General features: G+C 45.3%; 1 long non-coding RNA gene across 1 annotated transcript; it reads left to right on the top strand.

The window, feature by feature from the left end:
* The first annotated feature begins 1957 nt into the window (after positions 1 to 1957).
* Positions 1958 to 3133, top strand: LOC120707030. The gene is made up of 2 exons (XR_005688705.1): positions 1958 to 2298; positions 2753 to 3133. It is a non-coding gene; the product is annotated as an uncharacterized LOC120707030 (long non-coding RNA).
* Positions 3134 to 6000: the final 2867 nt, after the last annotated feature.

The raw sequence follows: 6000 nt of genomic DNA, 5'->3' as shown, positions 1-6000 counted from the left end.
GACAATAGTTTTGAGTTAACGTCTGTGCAGTTGTCCAGAGACTTGGTTTTTCAGTTGATCAGTGGACAACTACACTCACCGGTTAAACTGATGATACGTCGGTAAATCTGCCCAAGTTGTAACGGCTAGTTTTCGGAATGGGCAGTTTACACTCATTGGTTAAACCGACGCTGACTATTGGAGGTACGTCGGATTAACCGGCGCTACGCAGTTTTTTGGCAGCTTTTCTCCAACGGCTCTATTCGTGTGAGCTGCCTATATATACACATCCAATGGGTCATTTTGCACACTCTTAACACCAGGCAACATTCATACACTCATACATTGTTGAGAGCCACCTTGAGCTTCATCTTTCACATACTTGTTCATTCAATCAATCAAGAAGCAAGACTAAGGACTTGAGTAGAGAGAAGCTTGTGTGCATCCGTTCTTGGTGATCGGTTCTTGCTCAAGTGAAGGCCCTAGCTTGTTACTCTTGGTGATTGGCAGCACCTAGGCGATCTTGGTGATTGAAGGTGTTTCTTCCGGAGCTTGCCAACGATTGTGGGAGCCCGAAGAAGTTTGTACGTGGCTTGAGCTCCACACCACGCCAGTATGGTGAACGGAGACTCTTAGTGAGCGCCCTCGTCTCTGTGACTTGGGAGGTGACAAGACTCTTAGTGAGTGTCACAACGCGGATTAGGGGTGTGTGCCAACACATCGACACCACGGGAAAAAATCCGGTTGTCTCTTGCCCACTCCTTACTTTCAAGCACTTACTTTCATGCAATTATTCATGTGCTTGACCTTAGAGATCATAGCTTAGCTCTACCTTGCTTAGTTTCAAATCTAGTTGTATCTTTATAAGCTTGTGTAGTTTGCTTAGCTAGCCGGTTGGTGAATTGAGCCTTACTAGTATTGCATAGGTTAAGGTTGCTTTACCTTGTTTTAGAAATTTGAAAAAGGCCCAATTCACCCCCCCTCTTGGTCCATCGATCCTTACAACAGGATTTGGGTGTAGCGCCACTTCTCGCAAACAACAAGGCTGTATATTGTTACACGTCAGCGATCTCATAGCTCGTCTCATGTAATGTCACATAGAATTTTTAGTGTTGTAGAGAAGAGAGAGCAAGGTGAGAGAAAAAGGTCGTTGTTTCACGAGACAATCGTCTCATAAATTAAATTTTAGGACTATGAGACAACTAGACCATCATTGTACGAGTTTTAGTTGTTATGCAATATACAACATTCCTTTTTTTATTTACACAAATTAAGAAATTAAAGAGTTTTTATGAGACAATCTATTTATCTAATAAGTCATCTCAAAATTATGTGTCATGTATGAGACTACCTATTAGACGACACCGACGTAAAGCATCTCCACAATAAACAATTAAGTCGAGAAACTGACAGCGACCATATTTGTTTCCATTTGTGTAAACCTCATTGTGCCTACTAGTACCTCCATTATCCAATCTTTAGTACTACTTCCATCTTATAATATAAGCATTTCTAGCTACGTTTCTAGATGTTCAGATTCATACCATATCTAATCGGTTAAAATCTACTGCTGTGCGCTGTGTTCCCCGCATCCCATGCGCGGAATGGGACGCGTGTCGCTCAGCGCGTGCACGGCAGCGGCGGTGGGTGTCTTTCGTCCAGCGCCCGCGTCCAGCGCTCTTACCTCCACGTTGCTGAACGGTGGGTCATGTTGCCAGCCATGGCCCGCTATCAGCTTCAGTAGCTAGGCGACTGCTTGGTGCTCTGCTGTCCAGGGGTGGGGTGGGCTCGCGCGGGTGGGGTCTGGGGTGGGCGGCAGCTGCTGACCCGTCCTGAGGCACCCCATAAGCTGATCAGTGGGGCCGCGTCCTCCGGTTGGCCCGCTTGTCAGTGGGTTGTGCGGGTGCATGTGGAGCCAGCGAGCAGGAGAGGACGGCAGGGCGGTCGATGGGTTGCCCTTCCTTGGATTCTGGCGAGGGGCCGGCGGCGGCGGCGCCTGCGCCTGTACACCGACGTGCGGCACCCCGTGCAGCTGAGCGGTGGGCCCGCTTCGCCGTGGCTGGCGTCGGCCCTCTGGGGGTTGCAGTGGCAAGGAGGCGAGGGGGCTAGGCGCGAGCCGGATGAGGTGGTCGGCGACGGCGCCTCTACACCGGCGTGCGGCTCCCCGGGCTGCTGAGCGGCCCGCTTCGCCGTGGCTGGAGTCGGCCTCTGGGTGTTGCCGCCGCAAAGAGGCGAGGGGGCCAGACGCGCGCGGGATGGCCCTTTGGGGCGGTCGATGGCTGCAGGCACCGCAACAGCAGCTTGCGTTGCAGTCCTTTGGTGAACATCCTCATCCTCCCAATCTCCTTTGCTCCCAATCCATCCTCCTCTCCCTTCCGTTTCTAGGATTCGGGTTTCATATCTTTGTCGTCACAGATCTACTCAAGCCTGCTTCTTCTTTTGCTCCAAGGTGTTAGATCTGATGGTGGAAATACGATTTAATTTGGAAAGGGAAGAAATCCAGTGCGATATTTGTTAGATCCAGTATGAACCAGCATGTTGTTGTTTTTCTACCATCTTTTTCCGCAACACTTGCCTGACCAAATGCTCTTGAAGTATAAATTGATAATGCGTCAGCAAATGGAGAAATCTAATATTTTGTTCATGCTATAGAACTTTTTTTGGTGATCAAGAGTGAAGGTTTCTCATGATTGTTATCGTGCTATAATAATTATTTTCTCATGATTACAGTGGACGATTCATTCAGGTTCTTTGACACTTGTTTTTACACCAGAGCAGGTGAGATGCCGATGAGACCAGAGCAGGTGCCATGCCTTTCTACTAAAATGGTTATGTGCAGGGCGTCAGATTTGCTGAACATTCAGTCAGAGGCCTTTCAGCAGTCCTTCCGGTATTTTTTGATTAGCTTACTCGGGAGAACTGCATAGGTTTGTTCTACCTACAGCATAGGATCTAAAATAATGCAGTGTGGATTTATTTATTTTCTAATGAAACAGATCTCAAAATCTTTTTGTGTAATCTGTGAAAATTTGCCACTGCTGTTTATATATACGAGATCACTCTCATATGTAAGATATGTTACAAAACCTTCGTAAATCTGTCCTTGTTACAAATAAGCAAACACATTCATAAATGCACTATCTAATCTTAATGATATTTTTGGACCATATTGCCGTGTATAAATAGTTTATGTTCAAGTATGTGCTTCGGGTTCGTCACTTTGATATCTTGGATTGGTGTACATCTCCACCCGTGCTGGCAGCATAGGAGACTGTGAGTACTGAGGTACATACATAGCTAACCGATCTAGCCAAGATTTGCTCTATGTAGATGTAATTTGTAATAAATGGGGACTATTTTTACTTCTTTTTTGAAGAAAGGTGTTTACACCGTTTTTTTGACACGTGTCAAGAAAGGTGATGTTGTGAAGAAAATGTTGCCGATTTGAAAAAAACCAAAAGATGCACAGGATCAGAACCGGCCGATGAGGTGCAGCCGGTTGGCCAGGAGAATATTCTGTGAAGATGCTGATCCGCGCGGTTTGGTGATCGGCCGATGGGAGTTGCCGATGAGTCAGGAAGAAAAAAAGGGAGCCCGAACTTTATAAGGATTCTGATGATTTGGTTGTAATCTTTAGATAGTTTATTTTTAGAAAGTCTTTACTTTTTAATCTAGTAATGTGTTTGCCGTAATCGGCTAGGACTTGGTAGCGTAAACTATAAATATCAGTTGTACGGGGCCAGAAAAAGTTGATACACATCCAATACAATAACTCTTTACAATTCCTTTGCACTTTATTTTTCTGCGACTTCGCCACTTTTCTTTTTTTTTGGCGAGTTCTTTCAAGTTGATCAAGGACGTCTCACATTCGAGCGACTTGATTTGCTAGTGAGTTTTTATTTTACCGAGTATATTTGAGCTTTAGCTACCGGGCGTATCATTGTAGCTTCATTCAGATCTATTCAAAAGTTATTGAGTTTATCTAGTCTTTGATCTCGGGCGTATCGCTGTTTTCTCGTCTAGATTTATTCACAATTTATCGATATCGGCTAGATTTGTGGGTTTTTTTCTAAGTTTTTGGCCATTATCACATCTATCTGCTTAGAAGCATATTAGATCGGCTCTAGAAGTTACAGTAACACCTTGTTATCTTAAAAGCCGGTTTAGATCTGTTTCGAGCTGCATCATTTGAGTTACACATTCGTAGCTTAGATTTTGTCACATACGTACAATCGGCTATTCTAAGATGATTTTATCGTTTTCTGCATTAGCTGAACCTGCGGACACACTCGTTTACTACGCACCCGTATTTAATATTCTTTTGTCGTTTTCACTATCGGCAGAACCTACCGATATGACTGTGTGAGAGATGTTCGGAATCCCAGCCGATACGCTCTTGAATTTAACTTTGTTTTATCTCTTGTCAATTACAAGTCAAATTGACTGACACGCTTGGTTGACTTTCCGAAGCTTGGCGAACACTTACTATCGGATTCCAGTGTATTGATTTTTGCGTCAACACTCTAAAAAAAGACAAAAGGGAAAAACAGTCACTCAGAAAAAGGGAAAAATAGAGATAAAAAACTTTACAAGTGTGGCTACTCATCAACCACTAGGCTTCGATGAGATCAGCTAGGTGCCGAGCTTCCACAGTTTCCCACGCCTACGCCTCATCTTTGATTTTGTTGAGAAAAGTTGTTGTCGAGCATTCTTACTGGTTAAAAATTCTCGTATTTTTCTCCTTCTAGATCTCCCAATTGACTAGTAGGAGGAGGGATTGAGCGCCCTTGGCGGGACGCCCCGAAAGCTCCCCATAATATGCCACTAGTACTTGACAGAGTGTGTGATGTCCCAATGACTTGGGATGAGCTGGTGGTAATGGACCCACTCCGCAATTTGGGTCCACACACACCTAGTGAAAATGGAGTGTAACTAGCAGGTGCTGCGCGGATTCAGGCTCAATCCGACATAGAGGGCAAACGTTATTTCTCGGCCAATCCCTGACCGCCAAGCGGTCGGACATCCAAACTCTATTCGTGATGATAAGCCAGGTGAAAAAATTGCATTTTTGTTGTGCCTACGGTTTCCAAATCAACGATTGTAGCTTGGTAGTAACGGAGCCAAAGAATTGAGCGCGATAAGTCGAGCTGCAAAGTATTCTCCACTGGCCGTCCACTTCCACCTTATTGGGCAAAGTATTCTCCACTGGCCGTCCACTTCCACCTTATTGTGTCCGCGATCTCCGGGTTGAGGCTGGCCTCCCGCACAATGATCCATAGAACTGCTGCAGGTGATGGGTGTTGAAATTTGGACGTATCGTGATATTCCGGATACATTGGTTGTCAGACGGGCCATCATGGAGGTTCGTTCTTCTTTCTTGACATGGAGAAAATATCCGGCGCGATGTCCTGCCGTCTAAGCAAAGTGCCATAAGGAGATTTTCTTGCCATCACCAATCGAAATTTCCGTGGATGCCCCAAAAACCAGTTTACAAGGTGTGCCCCATTGTCCATTCTTGCTATAGCCACCTTAAATGTACAACTCTTGCAAGTAGAGGTGGTAAAGGGCCCTAGATTTTGGTCTAGAAAATCTAAGAGTTGGACTCTAATTTTATATAATTTTAAGTTAAAAATTTAAAAGTCTTAGACTGTAAAGAGACCACCTGGGCCATCTCATTATCACCCCTACTTGTAAGTCTCCCGAGGTCAAGGATGCCAGCCAACGGCCTAGCGGGCCAGTTAATCTTGCACTTCCCCCAGCGAGGTTTTCATCGCCCGCCCCAAGGAACTTCTTTCTGTAGCTGTCAACTGCATCAAAGACCTCGTTGGGAGTGCTTAAGGCTGATAGCAGGTGAACTTACTGATGATTCACCCTTAAAGTATAAAACTACTTAAGAAGATCATCATCAACTCTATCCACTTAGAGGAGAAACCGGATCATAGTTTGCATAGGCGCTCGGCGCTGAGACCCCCACCGTTCCTACAACCGCTCCAGGTTAATTGCATGACGTCAGCTGACTAT

This window comes from Panicum virgatum, chromosome 5K (assembly GCF_016808335.1).
Source record: "Panicum virgatum strain AP13 chromosome 5K, P.virgatum_v5, whole genome shotgun sequence".
Taxonomy (NCBI): domain Eukaryota; kingdom Viridiplantae; phylum Streptophyta; class Magnoliopsida; order Poales; family Poaceae; genus Panicum; species Panicum virgatum.
This window is presented reverse-complemented; position numbering and strand designations above follow the sequence as displayed.